This window comes from Bombina bombina, chromosome 1, assembly GCF_027579735.1.
Source record: "Bombina bombina isolate aBomBom1 chromosome 1, aBomBom1.pri, whole genome shotgun sequence".
Lineage (NCBI taxonomy): Eukaryota > Metazoa > Chordata > Amphibia > Anura > Bombinatoridae > Bombina > Bombina bombina.
The window spans coordinates 1,476,732,367-1,476,753,055 of NC_069499.1; the positions used below are offsets into that span (position 1 = coordinate 1,476,732,367).

Genomic DNA, 20,689 nt, shown 5'->3' on the forward strand with positions numbered 1-20,689 from the left:
TGGTGGCTTTAAAGTAACAACCTAGGAAAAGGCCTTTCCTTCCCATATTAGGTACAGATAAAAGCAGATTCTTGCAAATTGGGGACAAGAAATCAAACAGCTATTAGAGGGACAGTCTAGTCAAAATTAAACTTTTATGATTCAGATAGGACATGCAATTTTAAAAAAACCTTTTCATTTTACTTTTAGCATCACATTTGCTTTGTTCTTAGTGTATTCTTTGTTGAAAGCTAAACCTAGCTATGCTCATATGCCAATTTGTAAGCTCTTGAAGGCCACCTTTTATCTTAGTTTATTTTTACAGTTTTCACAGCGACACAGCGCTAGTATAAATATCATTGTGCTTACTCCTGTGGAGTTATTTATGAGTCGGCACTGATTGGCTAAAATGCAAGTCTGTCAAAATAACTGAAATAAGTAGTGGCTTAGATACAAGGTAATTACATATACAGGTGGCCCTCGTTTTACAACGGTTCAATTTACACCGTTTCAGAATAACAACCTTTTTTTTCCAGTCATGTGACTGCTATTGAAAAGCATTGAGGAGCAGTGCATTTATTAAAATAGCCAGTAGGTGGAGCTGTCCGCTTGTGTTGCAGCAAAGCCAAGCAAGCTGAAATTAATCAGTTTAACCAGACCTGAGCTATCAAGCAGATTTCAAAGGAACAAGATATTCCTGTTTATAAATCAGTCCAGATTGGAAATCATAGAAAGAACTGTTTACAGAAAAATGCAAGTGAAGTCTGTGTTGTATGATTATTTCATTAGGTTTATAATGCTGTTTAGCAAATGTTTTTGCTCATTTAACTTAGTTTAATTATATAGTCTGTGTTGTGGGGTTATTTTATTAGGTTTATAATGCTGTTTAGCATTTAAAGTCTTCATTTCAAAGCTTTAAAAATAATGTATTAGGTGTTACTTATGACAATTTTGAGGGGGGCCTGGAACCTATCTCCCTCACTTCCCATTGACTTACATTATAAACTGGGTTTCAATTTACAACGGTTTCAATTTACAACCATTCCTTCTGGAACCTAACCCCGGCGTAAACTGAGGGCTACCTGTATTAATATAACTAATAAACAGAAGGACAAGTGCACAAAAAGGACTTTTACAAGATAAACAAATACTAGAAATATCCAGAAGTATTTTTAATGTCATACAGCCAGTTCTTCTGCTGATTTCCTTATCCTGGGGCAGGTGCTTTCTCTTTGATGTGGGACTCTGCACACTAATAAAGGTTTTCTCTGCAAAAATCTAAATTCACTGCAATTCTTCCTCTCTGGGCAAGAAGGCCCTGGTACCCATAGTTTACAGAATTGCCTTAGATGATTCTGAGAGGTCTTCATCCTAATACTCAGAATATAATGTTGGTGGCCTGGTTGTTGTGTGAACATTCATAGAGGCTGCTCTTGAACACTTAAAGGGACACTCAAGTCAAAATAAACCTTGTATGATTCAGATAGAGCAGCAGTTTTAAGACACTTTCCAATTTACTTCCATTATCAAATTTTACACAGTCTTTTTATATTCACACTTTCTTGGGAACAAGATCCTACTGAGCATGTGCACAAGCTCAGAGGGTATACTAGTCTGTGATTGGCTGATGTCTGTCACATGATACAGGGGGCAGGAAAAATGATGTAAAAATAAATTTGTCAGAAAAAAATCTACTGCTTATTTGAAATTCAGAGTAAGTGTTATTGCCTTTTCTTTTTTATTATGCACTTGTTAATTATGTGATTCTACTGCATTGAGTGGTCCTTTAAAAAGCATCTGTTAGTGTCTATAGTTAGCACTTTGTAATATATGATGTTGTATTATATGTGGGAAACAATTGCAATCTACTTTGATTATTTATCTGTCCACTTTTTTTCCCTGTAATTTGATTTAGCAAATTTCAAAATTGCATTAAAATTGTGCAGGTTTCAAAAGTCTAACACTGCTACACAGAAACTGATTTCTCAGTATAGCAATTCACTTATGTATCTTTCCCTGATTGGCCTCAGCAGTTAAGGGTCAGTTAACACCTTGTAATTACAAGACATTTCTGTTGTGTTGTTATAGAATAACAAATCAGCTAAGTCTTAAAAGTTTTTAAAATAAACTAACATTCTTTTTACTGCAATTTATTTTTCAATAGCCAAACTCCACTCACCATTTGTTTCGTTTGGAGGAGCCAATCTTGATCATAAAGTCAGTATAAAGTACTGTTTTGCAGTTGTTATCAGTTAAAGACAATTGGCGATATATGTAGTAGGGTTAGCCTTAATAAGTCAGCAAGGCGATTTTCATGTTCTGAGAAGTAGAAATTGCTCAATTTCAGAAGTAAATTACATGAAAAGGGGGGAAAGAAATAATGAGAATATATTGCAAAGTTCTTATATTACACACAACTAAACATTTTACTGTATATAAAATTCTTAACATGTTTACTGTCCCTTTAAAGACATTAATCCTTGTAAGAAAAGTTTGGATGCTGCTAGAGCTTTCAGTTGAGGAGACATTTTTTGTTTTTCATAAGGACCAGCTGGTATTGGGCACGGTTCCAAAGGAACAACATAAGTGCCCGCTATGTCCAAACGCCTGTGATTTTCATTTGCATAGCTTCGTTTATTATAAAATAAATACAGGCATATATCCCCGAATCCAGAATTCCAAAATCCAAACCTGTTCTGGTCCCAAGCAGCTTGGATAAAAGGTTTTCTACTTGTGTTCAATAATGTGAATGTTTTGGTGCTGGCTGGTCTATACAATTTAAAGGGGTAGTCTAGTCAAAATTAAACATGATTCAGATAGAGCATGTCATTTTAAGCAACTTTCTAATTTACTCCTATTATCATTTTTCTTTGTTCTCTTGCTATCTTTATTTGAAAAAGCAAGAATGTAGGCAGAGGAGCCGGTCCATTTTTGGTTCAGGACCTGGGTAGCACTTTCTGATTGGTGTCTAAATGCAGCCACCAATCAACCAGCGCTACCCAGGTGCTGAACCAAAAATGGGATGGCTTCTAAGCTTATATTCAAATCAAGATCGCAAGAGATCAAAGACAAAATTATTATAGGAGTAAATTAGAAAGTTGTTTAAAATTACATGCTCTTTCTGAATCATGAACGTTTTTAATTTTGACTAGACTGTCCCTTTAAGGGTAGGTGGGGAGTAGATGGGTTCCTTGTGTGAGTGGGCTAGGTTGTTATGGAGAGGGCTGCAGTGGCTGAGGATCTACATCAGATGCAGCTGTAAATATAGCCTAACTGTGTTTATTTGGCTTTTGTGTTTACAGGCATAGCACTAAGATTAGACTGATTTCTCTTAAAGGGCCAGTAAACCTAGCAAATAATGTTATATCATTCTTCACATAGCACAGAATTATATAACATTAGCTTAGCGCCAGGTTTCTAAAGCAAATGATTAGATATTTAGCAAAGAAAACAGAATGCCGCTCCCGGCCTCTACTGAGCGGGTCTGTTTTCTTCTGCTAAGTGCAATGAGGGCATGCTGTCTAGTCACAGCGCGCCCAATCGCGCTATTAAAATCAATGTAGTTCACTCCCGCTCTGGTCTTGTAGCGGGAGCGAGCTACATTGAGTTTAATAGTGTGATCGGGCGCACTGTGAATAAACAGCGTGCCCAGATGCGCTTAGGAGAAGAAAACAGACCCGCTCAGTAGAGCCAGGAGCGGCGTTCTGTTTTCTTTGCTAAATATCTATCTAACAATTTGCTTAAGAAACCTGGCGCTAAGCTAATGTTATATAATTCTGCGCTTTGTGCAGAATTATATAACATTATTTGCTAGGTTTACTGGCCCTTTAAAAAGACGTGAAACCCATACTTTTTTTTTTCATGATTCAGCTAGAGTGTACAATATTTGACAACTTCTTAGTTTACTTCTATTATCTACTCCTATATATATATATATATATATATATATATATATATATATATATATATATATATATATATATATATATATACTCCCATTGCAAAACATTTTCACAGTTTACATAATTCTGATAGCTCCCTATTGAAGGTACAAGGTATAGATTTTATACCACATAGCCGTAGGGGAGGAGACAGAGTCTCTAAGTTGAATGAGAGGGAGGTTTTCTGGATTTTCCATCTAAAAACCAGGATCCCCCTAGATTTAAATTAGAAAATGTATATGAACCTATTTATCAAATAACATGTTACTAAATAATAATATGTTGTGTTCACCTTTAATTAGAGGATTTTGGAAAATGGTCCAATAATAGGCTGTGTGTATCAACTGTTGCAGTTTTAGTGAGGGTTAATCTTAAAATGACTGATGGCAATTATCTAATTAATTAAATTGTGAATATAATCAGCCTTTGCCCTCACCTCTATCAGTGAGCAAGTGCCCCAGGGGCATGAAACGCGTCTGATGCGGCTAGACTCTCTCTCTTTGTCTTGCCAATTGTTTTTATGGTGCAGTGTTGTGCCCTTTTTTGCTTTTTAACTGTGGAAATAAACCTCTTTATTTTACTCCGTCTGCAGTCTTTTGAGTGCCGGGATCCTTGGATTCTACTTCTATTATCTAATTTGCTCCTCTTGTGGTATCCTTTGTTGAAAGCATACCTAGGTTGGCTTAGGAGCAGCAATGCACTGCTCGGAGCTAGCTGCTGATTGGTGGCTGCACGTAAATGCCTCTTGTCCGTTAGCTCTCAGTAGTGGATTGCTGCTTATTCAACAAAGGATGCAGAGAGACTAAAACAAATTAGATAATAGAAGTAAATTGGATTTTTTTTTTAAATTCTATGCTCTGAATCATGAAAGGACATTTTTGGGATGTAAGCTCAGGAGCATGCACGTGTCAGGAGCACTATATGACAGCAGTTTTGCAAGAATGTTATGCATTTGCAGGACCAATAGATGGCAGCACAATTTCCTGCAAATAAATTTTATAATAAAAGTAAATTGAAAACTTTTTTAAAATTGTATGCTTTGTCTGAATCACAAAATAACATTTCTAGGGTTTATATCTCTTTAAGCCAATACTCTTTAAGGCCCAGGGTTATTTTTCATGTTAAAGACCATGTATTTTACAGGCTTTTTGACTGGTTCAGGGGTTGTGGGGGCTGAATTGATCAAGGTGGAGTCAATTGGCTTCCTCTAGTGCTGGTCAATGGTCTTTGTAAAAGTCTGTGCTCCCTGAAGCTTGTTAAAGAGACCTGAAGCCCTAATATTTTCTTTCATTATTCAGATACAACATACAATTTTCCAATTTACTTATATTATATATTTTGTTTTGTTCTCTTTGTGTTCTTTGTTGAAAAGCATAACTAGGTAGGCTCAGGAGCTAGCTGCTGATTGGTGGCTACACATATATGCCTCGCTTCATTGGCTTACCGATGTGTACAGCTAGCTCCCAGTAGTGCATTGCTGCTCCTTCAATAAAGGATACCAAAAGCAAAATTGATAGAAACTTGTTTTAAAAATAAATGCTTTATCTGAATCATGAAAAAAATGGTACCTTTAACACAGTCCTTTAAAGGGAGTTTGTACACAAAGATATTCTGTCAACCATATAGAAGAACAGCATCTAAATATTCTTATTTATGTGAAGTAAAGTTTGTGAATGTTAAAATGAAATTTAATAAGCTTTATAATTTGTGAACTTCCTACTAATGCTTATTAACTTATAGGTGCTTCCTGTTAATAATCATTGACTGAAAGGTGCTTCCTGTGAATGCTATTTAGTTGCTAGGTGCTTCCGGTTAATGTGCATTGGTTGTTACATTGGTTGCACGCACCTATAAACATACGCATAAGTAAGAATGGTAAAACTTTATTTTACTTAATATTTTTCAGGCATAAAACTCATATTTAAATACTGCTTTTTCATATGCATGACTAAAAAGTAGTAGTGTCCCTTCTAATCTCAAGACCTTATGAAATAAATACACATATATAAAGTATTAAAAATGTGCTTTCCCTTTAATGCTTATTGTAAGATACTGCCTATTATTTGTAGCTGAGATTTACAAACAATACAAAATTTCGGATGTCTGAGACGTGGTGTGGATTTTGTCTCTCTATCTATAGTTTTCACTAAGAAAAAAAAAAGATTGATTAATTGTAATCTCACACCTGCAGTTAATTGAGAAAGATTAAAGGAACAAATAAGGTGCAAAGAATGTACTATTCACATTATATACCTGTTTATCCCCTGGGGCTAAACATGTAAAATTAATTCCAGAGCAGCAGTGCACCACTAGTAATTGTTTGAACACATCTTGTTAGCCAATGACTAGAGATATATATGTACATAGGCACCAATCACCAGCTTGCTCCCAGTAGTGGAGAACTGAACCTACCTAGGTATGCTTTTCAACAAAGGGCATCAACAGAGCAACATAAATTTCATAACAGAAGTAAATTGTAAAGTCTCTTAAAATTACATGCTTCATATGAAAGTCTAAGATTTATGACTTTCATGTCACTTTAATATACTGTCATTTTATTTTCACAATACAATCACTCAATGCTGCTCAAAACAAGACCTTATTGAGTGATTATATTGTGCTTTTAACATTTTTGTACAATGTAGGACCTTACACCTTAAAACTCATATTGAATTAGAGATTTCCGACATTAAGTTTACTGTTGCACTAATATATTTTATGTGATTGTAAACTTTAACCTTTTACTTTACAATATTAGTAATCGTAAAGTAAAAGATGACAACTTTCATTTGTGAAAAGCTTTGTAAATGCTTACTTTTTTAATAATTACAATTTCATGTCTTGATATATTCCGACGTTCCTCCGCCCGTAACGGATACTCCTAGTCCTTACTTCAGTGAAGACTCAGGGTGTAGCCCCCTTACAAAGCTTTTCATGAATTAACCTTTTCATGCTGGGGCCTATTTGTCTACATCTGAATAAAGTTCCGATGTAAACAAATAAGTAAAAATGTAAATCACGTGATTTTTCATGCGATCGCATGATTTTAATGATGGGATCAGGTCAGGGGGGAGAGTCTATGATGCTAGGCAATCCCTCCAGCCCGCTATCCCAGTTAGGAAGCCGTAATGGCTTCAGTACAGCCAAAGGGCTAGGACGTTCCATGCCATCCTAACAGCTTTAAAGCCTAGCGCAGTTAGGATGCCATGGAATGTCATAACGGCGGGAAGGGCTTAAAGTCCCCATACTTTAGTTTATGATGACTAATATTGTAAAGAAAAAGGTTAAAGTTTACAATCACTTTAATATTTGGAATTGTAACCACAAAAAGAACATGAATAGAAAAAGCCTCTTTCTTCTATAAAGGTAAGACGAGTCTACGGATTCATCCTTTACTTGTGGGATATTATCCTTCCTAGCAGGAAGTGGCAAAGAGCACCACAGCAGAGCTGTCTATATATAGCTCCTCCCTTAGCTCCACCCCCAGTCATTCTCTTTGCCTACTCTAAGTACTAGGAAGGGTAAAGTGAAAGAGGTGATAAAATATTAGTTTTTAATTTCTTCAAGCAAGAGTTTGTTATTTTAAATGGTACCGGTGTGTACTATTTACTCTCAGGCAGCAGATGGATGAAGACTGCTACCTGGAGGATGATGATCTTAGCATTTGTAACTAAGGTTCATTGCTGTTCCCACAGAGGCTGAGGAGTACAGGAAACTTCAGTGTGAGGAACGGTTTCATGCTATGCAGCAATGAGGTATGTTCAGTCATATTTTTCTGGAGTGACTGTGTATTTCAGAAAGGCTGACATTATACCCAGGAGGGTAAGCAGTAATCCTAGAGCTAAAAGAAGGGCATTACTTAGCTTGCATATGGGGCAAATTACATATATGGTTGACACTGAATGGCAAATGTTTGTGAGCAAACGTTTTTTGATTTGGAAGTGCTTTAACGTTTTTGTGGTCAATAACGTTTTGGGCAAACTTTAATAATGGCACACATGGCTTTACTTTCGGGTCTTAGAACCCACATGGCTAGTTATAACCGCTCTGGTGCAGTTCTTTAAGGCTGAGGAGACATCGAGTGAGATGGGCGGGGCCTATTTTCGCGCCTCAGATGCGCAGTTAGTTTTATCAGCAAGCAGCAAGCTCTAACTCCTGAGGGCCCTGGTGTATGTTTTGGGCCAAATCGAAGCTTTTAACCCACATTTTCGATCTCTGAGGGCAGGTAGGGCCACAGCAGGGCTGTGGCAAGGTGCTGAGAGTGTTTTTTTCCGGATCTGGGCCTATTTTCGATCCGGTTTGGAAATTAAGGGGTTAATTGTTAAAAAATTTTGTGGTACCTATATTGTGTCTACATACAACATTTTTGATAAATTTGGTGCATGTTTAGGCTGTTTTGCAGAACGTGTATGCTTTTTTTCTCTTAAAGGCGCAGTACCGTTTTTTAAGATTATTTTTTTCACTAAATAAAGTGTTTTCATGCTTGTTTGTAGTCATTACTAGCCTGTTCAACATGTCTGACATTGAGGAAAGTCAATGTTCAATATGTTTAGAAGCCATTGTGGAACCTCCACTTAGAATGTGTCCCTCATGCACTGAAAGGTCAATAAATTGTAAAGAACATATTTTAGCTGATAAAAGTATGTCGCAGGATGATTTTCAGTCAGAAGAGAATCAGGTTATGCCATCTAATTCTCCCCAAGTGTCACAACTGTTAACGCCCGCACAAGCAACGCCAAGTACTTCTAGTGCGTCTAATTCTTTCACCCTGCAAGATATGGCCGCAGTTATGAATACTACCCTCACAGAGGTTTTATCTAAGCTGCCTGGGTTGCAGGGGAAGTGCAGCAGGTCTGGTGTGAGAACAAACACTGAGCCCTCTGACGCTTTATTAGCCTTATCCGATGTACCCTCACAATGTTCTGAAGTTAGGGATTTGCTGGCTGAGGGAGAGATTTCTGATTTAGGAAATATGTTCCCTCAGACAGATTCAGATATGACGGCTTTTAAATTTAAGCTAGAACACCTCCGCTTATTGCTCAGGGAGGTTTTAGCGACTCTGGATGATTGTGACCCTATTGTAGTTCCAGAGAAATTGTGTAACATGGACAGATTCCTAGAGGTTCCTGCCTACACTGATGTTTTTCTGGTCCCTAAGAGGATTTCGGAAATTGTTACTAAGGAGTGGGATAGACCAGGTATTCCGTTCGCTCCCCCTCCTACTTTTAAGAAAATGTTTCCCATATCAGACACCGTGCGGGACTCGTGGCAGACAGTCCCTAAGGTGGAGGGAGCTATTTGTACCCTGGCTAAGCGTACAACTATACCTATTGAGGACAGTTGTGCTTTCAAAGATCTTATGGATAAAAAAATTAGAGGGTCTCCTGAAGAAAATATTTGTTCATCAAGGTTTTCTTCTCCAACCTATATCGTTCATTGTTCCTGTAACTACTGCAGCGTCCTTTTGGTTCGAGGCTCTGGAAGAGGTTCTTCAGGTTGAGACTCCATTAGAGGATATTCTGGATAGAATTAGGACTCTCAAGCTAGCTAATTCTTTCATTACAGATGCCTCTTTTAAATTAGGCTAAATTAGCGGCAAAGAATTCAGGTTTTGCCATTTTAGCGCATAGAGCGTTATGGCCTGGTCTGCTGATGTGTCATCAAAAGCTAAGCTTTTAGCCATCCCTTTCAAGGGTAAGACCCTATTCTGGCCTGAACTGAAAGAGATAATTTCAGACATCACTGGAGGGAAAGGCCATGCCCTTCCTCAGGATAAGACGAATAAGATGAGGACCAAACAAAATAATTTTCGTTCCTTTCGAAACTTCAAAGGTGGTCCCTCTTCCTCTTCCCCTGCCGCAAAGCAAGAGGGGAATCTTGCTCAATCCAAGTCAGTCTGGAGACCTAACCAGACTTGGAACAAGGGTAAACAGGCCAAGAAGCCCGCTGCTGCCACCAAGACAGCATGAATGGGTAGCCCCCGATCCGGGACTGGATCTAGTAGGGGCAGAATTTCTCTCTTCGCTCAGGCTCGGGCAAGAGACGTTCAGGACTCCTGGGCTTTAGAAATAGTAACCTAGGGTTATCTTCTAGATTTCAAAGATTCTCCCCCAAGGGGGACATTCCATCTTTCTCAATTGTCTGTAAACCAGACAAAAAGAGAGGCGTTCTTACGCTGTGTAGAAGACCTATATTCCATAGGAGTGATCTGCCCAGTTCCGGAAACAGAACAGGGGCAAGGGTTCTACTCCAATCTGTTTGTAGTTCCGAAAAAAGAGGGAACCTTCAGACCAATTTTGGATCTCAAGATCGTAAACAAATTCCTCAGAGTCCCATCCTTCAAGATGGAGACCATTCGGACTATTTTGCCAATGATCCAGGAGGGTCAATATATGATCACCGTGGACTTAAAGGATGCGTATCTACACATTCCTATCCACAAAGATCATCACCAGTTCCTCAGGTTCGCCTTTCTGGACAAGCATTACCAGTTTGTGGCTCTTCCCTTCGGGTTGGCCACGGCTCCCAGAATTTTTGCAAAGGTTCTAGGGTCCCTTCTGGTGGTTCTAAGGCCGCGGGGCATAGCTGTGGCGCCTTATCTGGACAATATCTTAATCCAGGCGTCAATTTACCAACTAGCCAAGTCTCACACGGACATCGTGTTGGTTTTTCTAAGATCTCACGGGAAGGTGAACGTAAAAAAGAGTTCACTTATCCCTCTCACAAGAGTTCCATTCCTGGGAACTCTGATAGATTCGGTGGACATGAAAATTTTTCTGACGAGGTCAGGAAATCAAAGATTTTATCCATCTGCCGAGCTCTTCTGCGTCGGCCAGATTCATAAGATTTCAGTCGGACAATATCACGACTGTAGCATATATCAATCATCAGGGGGGAGCAAAGAGTTCTCTAGCGATGATAGAGGTTACCAAAATAATTTTGATGGGCAGAGACTCACTCTTGCCATCTATCAGCAATCTATATCCCAGGAGTGGAGAACTGGGAAGCAGATTTTCTAAGTCGCCAGACTTTTCATCCGGGGGAGTGGGAACTCCATCCGGAGGTGTTTGCACAATTGATTCAGCAATGGGGTACACCAGAATTGGATCTGATGTCGTCTCGTCAGAATGCCAAACTTCCTCGTTACGGGTCCAGATCAAGGGATCCTCAGGCAGTACTGATAGATGCTCTGGCAGTACCCTGGTCATTCAACCTGGCTTATGTGTTTCCACCATTTCTTCTCCTTCCTCGTTTGATTGCCAGAAACAAACAGGAGAGAGCTTCTGTGATTTTGATAGCACCTGCGTGGCCACGCAGGACTTGGTATGCAGACCTGGTGGACATGTCATCTCTTCCACCATGGACTCTGCCACTGAGACAAGACCTTCTGATTCAAGGTCCGTTCCAGCATCCAAATCTAGTTTCTCTGCGACTGACTGCTTGGAGATTGAACGCTTGATCTTATCTAAGCGGGGGTTCTCTGAGTCGGTCATAGATACCTTGATTCAGGCTCGAAAGCCTGTCACCAGGAAAATGTATCATAAGATATGGCGTTAATATCTTTATTGGTGCGAATCCAAAGGCTACTCATGGAGTAAGATCAGGATTCCTAGGATTTTGTCCTTTCTCCAAGAAGGATTGGAGAAGGGGCTATCAGCTAGTTCCTTAAAGGGACAGATATCTGCTTTATCAATTCTACTGCACAAACGTCTGGCAGATGTTCCAGACGTTCAGTCGTTCTGTCAGGCTTTAGTTAGAATCAAGCCTGTGTTTATACCTGTTGCTCCGGCATGGAGTTTGAATTTAGTTCTTAAAGTTCTTCAAGGGGTTCCGTTTGAACCTATGCATTCCATAGATATTAAGCTTCTGTCTTAGAAAGTTCTGTTTTTAGTTGCTATCTCTTCGGCTCGAAGAGTTTTCTGAACTATCTGCATTGCAATTCGACTCGCCTTATCTTGTTTTCCATGCTGATAAGGTGGTTCTGCGTACCAAACCTGGATTCCTTCCTAAGGTTGTTACTAATAAGAATATTAATCAGGAAAATGTTGTTCCTCCTCTGTGTCCTAATCATTCCTCTAAGAATGTGCGTCTATTGCACAACTTGGACGTGGTTCGTGCTTTAAACTTTTACTTGCAAGCGACCAAAGATTTCCGTCAAACATCTTCTTTGTTTGTTGTCTATTCTGGAAAACGTAGAGGTCAAAAAGCTACGGCTACCTCTCTTGCCTTTTGGCTAAAAAGCATAATCCGTTTGGCATACGAGACTGCTGGACAGCAGCCTCCTGAAAGAATTACAGCTCACTCTACTAGAGCGGTGGCTTCCACATGGGCTTTTAAAAATTATGCTTCTGTTGAACAGATTTGTAAGGCTGCGACTTGGTCTTCGCTTCATACCTTTTCCAAATTTTACAAATTTGATACCTTTGCTTCTCCGAAGGCTGTTTTTGGGATAAAAGTTCTTCCAGCAGTGGTGCCTTCTGTTTAACCATCTGTCTTGTCCCTCCCGTTCATCCGTGTCCTGTAGCTTTGATATTGTATCCCACAAGTAAAGGATGAATCCGTGGACTCGTCTTACCTTTATAGAACAAAAGTAAATTTATGCTTACCTGATAAATTGATTTCTTCTATGGTAAGACAAGTCCACGGCCCGCCCTGTTATTTTAAGACAGATTATATTTTTTTGATTTAAACTCAGTCACCTCTGCACCTTGTAGTTTCTCCTTTTTCTTCCTGTACCTTCGGTCGAATGACTGGTGGTGGAGCTAAGGGAGGAGCTATATAGACAGCTCTGCTGTGGTGCTCTTTGCCACTTCATGTTAGGAAGGATAATATCCCACAAGTAAAGGATGAATCCGTGGACTCGTCTTACCATAGAAGAAATCAATTTATCAGGTAAGCATAAATTCTGTTTTTACAATCATTCAGATGTAGGGACAGTATATACTCATTTTTATATAACTGCATGAAATAGACACTACTATAAAGAATAAGATGCACAGATACTGATATAAAATCCAGTATAAAACTGTTTAAAAACTTACTTAGAAGCTCCCAGTTTAGCTCTGTTGAAAAGGTAGCTGGAAAGCCGACTGCAAATGGGAAATAAGACACTCCCCCCTCCCCCTTCTTTTGCATACGATAAGACCCTTTAAACAAACAGGAGCAAGCTAGAGTAGGTATACATCAGTATTCTCCTAAAACTTTGGGGCTTGGTTAGGAGTCTGAAAATCAGAGCAATGTTATTAAAAAAATAAGCAAACATACATTTAAAAAAACAAAAAACTTTATGGGCAATATAAATAGATCATCTACAAAACATTTATGCAAATAAAAAATGAGTGTATAATGTCCCTTTAACCAACAGTGGGAATCAAATCACGTTAACATCAACAAGCTTTTGAATACAGAGATTTTACATTTACATTATTTTGAATCTTATTTCATTTGTTAACTTCTCGAAACCATTTATTTATTTATTTATTTATAAAACAAATTGAACTATAAATAGGTCACATTACCTACTACTACTAAATATGTCAGGGTTATACATAGTGACATAACTGTGTTGTGTTTGTGCACAGTGACATTTAAATTTGCCTTGTCACATGATAACATTTAGAATGCAGCTCTGTACTTTTGTGCGCTTCTTACTAGTTTTGCTGTGGGTCAGGCTTCTGTGCTTTACTACTTGCTGTAAAATAAGGTCAAAGTGTATTTCTATACTGTTGGCAGGAGAATGGAATCTTGTTTTAGGTAAGGGCAGAGGATATGGACAAGACTTCTTTGTGTAATCTTGATATAGATAAAGGGCATTAAACTTAAAATTTAAAGAGACGTATATGCAAATGTATTAAACACATAGTTAAAGTCAGCTCCAGAACTTGACAAGAGGCATATGTGTAGCCACCAATCATGAGCTAGATTTCAGTAGTGCATTGCCTACCTAGGTATTCTTTTTATACAGGGAGTGCAGAATTATTAGGCAAGTTGTATTTTTGAGGATTAATTTTATTATTGAACAACAACCATGTTCTCAATGAACCCAAAAAACTCATTAATATCAAAGCTGAATAGTTTTGGAAGTAGTTTTTAGTTTGTTTTTAGTTATAGCTATTTTAGGGGGATATCTGTGTGTGCAGGTGACTATTACTGTGCATAATTATTAGGCAACTTAACAAAAAACAAATATATACCCATTTCAATTATTTATTTTTACCAGTGAAACCAATATAACATCTCAACATTCACAAATATACATTTCTGACATTCAAAAACAAAACAAAAACAAATCAGTGACCAATATAGCCACCTTTCTTTGCAAGGACACTCAAAAGCCTGCCATCCATGGATTCTGTCAGTGTTTTGATCTGTTCACCATCAACATTGCGTGCCGCAGCAACCACAGCCTCCCAGACACTGTTCAGAGAGGTGTACTGGTTTCCCTCCTTGTAAATCTCACATTTGATGATGGACCACAGGTTCTCAATGGGGTTCAGATCAGGTGAACAAGGAGGCCATGTCATTAGATTTTCTTCTTTTATACCCTTTCTTGACAGCCACGCTGTGGAGTACTTGGACGCGTGTGATGGAGCATTGTCCTGCATGAAAATCATGTTTTTCTTGAAGGATGCAGACTTCTTCCTGTACCACTGCTTGAAGAAGGTGTCTTCCAGAAACTGGCAGTAGGACTGGGAGTTGAGCTTGACTCCATCCTCAACCCGAAAAGGCCCCACAAGCTCATCTTTGATGATACCAGCCCAAACCAGTACTCCACCTCCACCTTGCTGGCGTCTGAGTCGGACTGGAGCTCTCTGCCCTTTACCAATCCAGCCACGGGCCCATCCATCTGGCCCATCAAGACTCACTCTCATTTCATCAGTCCATAAAACCTTAGAAAAATCAGTCTTGAGATATTTCTTGGCCCAGTCTTGACGTTTCAGCTTGTGTGTCTTGTTCAGTGGTGGTCGTCTTTCAGCCTTTCTTACCTTGGCCATGTCTCTGAGTATTGCACACCTTGTGCTTTTGGGCACTCCAGTGATGTTGCAGCTCTGAAATATGGCGAAACTGGTGGCAAGTGGCATCTTGGCAGCTGCACGCTTGACTTTTCTCAGTTCATGGGCAGTTATTTTGCGCCTTGGTTTTTCCACACGCTTCTTGCGACCCTGTTGACTATTTTGAATGAAACGCTTGATTGTTCGATGCTAACGCTTCAGAAGCTTTGCAATTTTAAGAGTGCTGCATCCCTCTGCAAGATATCTCACTATTTTTGACTTTTCTGAGCCTGTCAAGTCCTTCTTTTGACCCATTTTGCCAAAGGAAAGGAAAGTTGCCTAATAATTATGCACACCTGATATAGGGTGTTGATGTCATTAGACCACACCCCTTCTCATTACAGAGATGCACATCACCTAATATGCTTAATTGGTAGTAGGCTTTCGAGCCTATACAGCTTGGAGTAAGACAACATGCATAAAGAGGATGATGTGGTCAAAATACTCATTTGCCTAATAATTCTGCACTCCCTGTATATATATATATATATATATATTAAAAAAAACCCTATATATATATATATATATATATATATATATATATAAAAAAATGTTTTTTTTAAATATGTCAATTGAGATAAAACTAACAAACTAATGATAAATACTAAAATAATTGAAATGTTATAGGATAGAATTTCAGGTGCTTTTTGGAAAAGGTCATTTTAATTAGTTTATGTGCGTTATGGTGAAGATTTTTTGCCATTATACAAAAAAAAGTGATATATCTTTGAAAGAAAATAGATTGGCCTGTTTCATATTTTGATGGCTCTGAGAATCAGATTATCATAGTTAAATTGAAAGTACATTTTTTTCCCATTAAGCCTGCTATGTGTCCATCTAATGTCTATTAGTAAAATCGCTATGGTTTTTTGTTTTTATTTGAATAACGTTATGAGCATAAATTATGATTAAAAATTTGTACTGTATATTTTCATCTAAAGGGGAGGAGAGTCCACGGCTTCATTCATTACTTGTGGGAATTAAGAACCTGGCCACCAGGAGGAGGCAAAGGCTTAAATACCTCCCCCACTTCCCTCATCCCCCAGTCATTCTTTGCCTTTCGTCACAGGAGGTTGGCAGAGAAGTGTTGGAAGATTCGGAGTAGTCTCTTATGGAGGGTAGTACTCTTCAGGATTTGACTGGAGTTTTAAGTAGCCCTGTCAGCCTCTCTGTGAGAGCTTGGGTGAGTCCGGAGATGTAGGGAGAGTTTTTCTGCGAAACCATCCTGACTCCTGATTAACAGCTCCATAAGCAATCAGCGTTGACGAGTTTTGCTGCCTGCTTTCTACACTCAAGTCCATGTCAGGAGCAATGCTGCCACACTTGAGAGGCCGTGTTCCTGTTCCACGGCGTAGATTCTGGTAAGATTGTTTCATTTTTTTTTATACACATAATGATAACGCAGAAGACATGGTCACAGTGTGATACCTTTTATCTTTATAGAATCAAGGGTTAATATTCCTGGTAGGGGGATTATTGAACAGGGGGGGGTTTGTGAATAATATTGTTTGTTGTGTCATTGCTGCGATATGTGTTAGATGTGGCTCTGGCAATAGGTGGACTTTAGTTTCATTTGCGCAAGTATTTGCACGCAAGTTTTGGCACGTTTTTCTCCCTAGTGCAGGGGCGGTCCTGCGAAGCATTCCTTCTGTGGGGTGGGGTCTATCGACTTTCTTGCTTGACTGGTGGCTCAGGAGACGTAAAGGTTTCTGTGGTCCGGGTCATAGGTGGTGGTGAGTGCCCCGGCCATTGCAGGTTATAAAGGTGCCATTTTTATTAGATTATAACTAGTCCATACTAGGGCCGCAAGCTATGGAGGACTCTGACGCTTTAGAGGGTACTAGTCTAGTACCTGTATTTATTGCGAGGAGGTTCTGGTAGATCCACCTGCTCAACTATGTTCCACATGCCTTGATAAAGTCACGACATCTCGAAAGAAAAGGATGTCTAATACTACTGAGCCGCCCACATCTGAGGGCTCCCTGTCCCGTGAGATGCGTTCCCTACATACATCTCCGAGGATACATGCAGCGCCCCAGGGCATGTCTATTTCTCCTACGTGAGAGATCCGTTGGCCGTCAGATTTTGCAGATCAACTGCAAACGGCGGTCTCTAAGGTGCTAAGTGCCTTATCACGTTCTGCAAAGCGCAAGCGTAAGGTAAAATATGGCGATCCGGCCCAGGGGTCTTATACTCCAATGGATATCTCGGAAAGATTATCCGCTGACGTGGACGGCTCAGACTCTCCGGAGGACGTTCCTTCTGGGTCAGAGCCCATGTCATCTAAAGCTCCCTCTGCAGAGGAGCCTAACTTTAGGTTTAGGATGGAAAATTTGCGCTTTTTGCTGAAGCAGGTGCTTGCTACCCTCGAGGTTCCGGAACCCGAAACTACCGGAGGAACCTTCGATTCCTAAGCTTGATAAAGTGTATGAGGACAGGGTGGTACCTCAGACCTTCCCGGTTCCTGTTAAGATGGCTAACATTATTAAGAATGAATAGGAGCGATTAGGTTCTTCTTTTCCCCCTTCTTTTTCCTTTAAGAAGCTGTTCCCTGTCCCGGACTCTCAGCTTGAGCTATGGGGGATTGTCCCTAAGGTGGATTGTGCTATCTCTACGCTTGCGAAGCGGACGACGATTCCTCTTGAGGATAGTTCGTCGTTTAAAAAGTTGGAGAACATGTTAAGAAAGATGTTTCAACACACAGGGTTTGTTTTTCAGCGGCAGCGGTGGTAGCTGCGGTTGCCAAAGCTGCAACATATTGGTGCGAGTCTGTCTGACATGGTCGAGAGGGAGACTCCCCTCGACGAGATACAGGAGAAAATTAAGACTTTGAGTGTTGCTAATTCTTTTATTTGTGATGCCAATATGCAAATTATTCGCCTGAACGCAAAGGTGTGAGGTTTTTCCGTATTAGCCTGCAGGGCTCTGTGGCTAAAATCGTGGTCTGCGGACATGACCTCTAAGTCCAGACTTCTATCCCTTCCCTTTCAGAGAAAGATCCTGTTCGGACCAGGATTGGACTCGATCATATCCACGGTTACGGGAGGCAAGGGCGCTTTCCTACCGCAGGATAAAAAGGTTAAGCCTAAGGGATCTACTTTTTGTCCCAACGCCAGCAGCCTGCCGCGAAAGCGGATCAGTCCAAGGGTACTTGGAAACCAGCTCAGTCTTGGAATAAGTCCAAGCAGAACAGGAAGCCCGCCGAAACAGTCGGCATGAAGAGGCGGCCCCCGACCGGTCTCTGGACCAAGTAGTGAGCAGATTATTTCTCTTCTCAGAGGCCTGGTTGCAGGATGTTCAGGACCCGTGGGTACTGGAGGTTGTCGCCCAGGGATACAGGATAGGGTTCAGATCTCATCTGCCCAGGGGCAGATTCCTCCTGTCAAATCTGTCTTCCAGACCAGAAAAGAGAGAAAAAAAGAGTGCTTTACCCCTGCAATTATTTAGGAAAAATTCTCCCTGAATAATACAGGAACCATTTTTAACCATCTTTATTGGTTTAACTATTCAATCATACACGTTTAAAAACACTTAAACTCTCTAGATAACAATATGACACCCCTCTGAGGAGGCGTGAGCAAAACACGTGTCAGGGGTCTGGTTTCAGAGAGTTCATACTCTCATACATTTTTTAACCGCTTACTCTCTATGATAACTGTTGATTGCCAATAGCTTGTAAATGTATGTTATATTCTGAGATCAGATGTTGTGCTATGTTAGTGAAACAAGTTAGTTAAACGTTAATTTAGCCCCCACTATAGAAGGGCTTAAGCAGACAGAATCTATTGCACTGAATAGCTGTCCAAAAGTTGACTGTGCAAGCAAGGACTTTATAATTGCAGATAGAGTATTAGCTAGATAGCTTTAATCTCACAATCTGACATCCCTCATATTGACAGGTCCTCTTGTTACAGCATTATTTCTGAATTTATTAATAGCCGGCTGCAAAAAATATTGTTTGTATCTAACTGCTTGATATTATTCAAACCAAGTACAATGTTTCATATTTAGATACATGACTCTCGGAGGTATTATTCACATACCTATGCTTTATATTGATATCGAGAGAGTTCACGCAGATAAAATCCATTACATTGAGCAGCTATGCTAAAGTTAACTGTGCAAGCAAGGACTTTATAATTACAGATAGAGTATTAGCTAGATATCTTTAATCTCATAATCTGACATCCCACACAGTGGCGTAGCGTGGGGGGTGCAACAGGGGCGGTTGCCCCGGGCGTATAATTCTGAGGGGCGCTTCCAGCCTCAACTTAGCAAAGGGAAGAAGGGAGGCTAAAAATTCTGACAGGCCCCCAGCTCTGTTCTGCGACCCGTCAGGAATGTGGTGATGACGTGACTAAGGTAAGGTATCAGGACTAGACTTACTTATAGCCCTGTTTTTGCCTGATACTAGCAACACGCAAAATGCAGCTTAATTACGGTTCTATTATTACCCAACAAGTAAGTTCCCTTCCAACAAAGGACCCAGAGCCAGAATGCCATGCATTGCCTGGGGCACTTTTTAAGGATCTCTAAGCAGAGGTGGGGGGAGGAATCCTTAAAAAGTGCAATAAATCTCTTTCAAACCCGTGGCACTGGTGGCAGCATGGCTGGGCTCTGCCTTTCTGTTAACCCCAGTTACCTAGTTAGTGGGATGGTGGGGTGATCAGAGACCATACTTTCATGTTTGACCGGATTCTGATTACAACTTACGCCATCTTGTCCTTGCACAAAAAAAGTATATTTGTGACAGTTGACAAAAATTAGACCTTGTTTCCTGTATTTGATTTTTCCCCTCCATGATCTTCCCAGGGCAGAAGTAGATTTAGGGATTTGTGTGCTGTCTGGCACCAGGATTGTGCTGCTCACCAGGCATTTCACTGTGTTTGTCTCCTATCAAAGAAGTCCTATGAATTCACTATCTTGAATCTATTTCTTGCTGGACTCCTGAGGTGTGGACTTTTACCGATTTTTAGGGTTTGGGTGCTCATTGCCTTTTTTATTTACATTAAACCCACCCTTACTGCATTTAAAGTAAAAAAAAAAAAAACTATAATTTGTGTTAGTAAATAAATTTAACAGCACCCCCCTAAATACCATACACCCTCCCCCCATATATGTATGTAATGCTGGGTTGTCTGTCCCATGCCCCTTTTATATTGATTACTTACAATTGTTATATTTATTAAGGTAGAATATATACCCCACTTTTATATGCCATTGGCACCCAAAAGACAGTCTGCCCAGCAGGGACAACCTTATGTAACAGCTGCCAACCTGTGTGTCCCCTTTTCCTCTTTTTAACGACTTACCAAAAACCTATTGCACGGTGCACCACATATACAATATGGGTTGCTGCAATGTGGGGGTGGGTGCACCCTGTGGTCTATAGTATTTGTACCATGAAGTTTTACAGATCAGGACATGTCAACACCAGATGGGGGTTAAGGGGGCCTTTCCCCCATGTGTAAAATGAGAATAAATCTTAAAATTTAATATTGTATATATTTGCCCAGCTCTAGAGAGCTGCAGACAGGGTTTGATCACAGGGGGATAGCACATAATGCTTGCAGGCTTCACCCACTGCCTCTTGTATTGCCAATATATTATTTTCATGGCTTTGTTTGTAAGGCGCTACTGATTAGCAGCTGCTTATGACAAGGGACATATTTTGGGGATATGGGTATCATCAGCAATAACTGTTAGTTATCCAGTAAA

The 20,689-nt window shown here is 39.9% G+C and overlaps 1 protein-coding gene across 2 annotated transcripts in view; it reads left to right on the forward strand.

Moving 5' to 3' along the window:
- SLC39A11 (solute carrier family 39 member 11) overlaps positions 1-20,689 on the forward strand; it is a 1,247,462-nt gene that overhangs the window by 12,142 nt on the left and 1,214,631 nt on the right. The gene's annotated exons all lie outside the window — the stretch shown is intronic.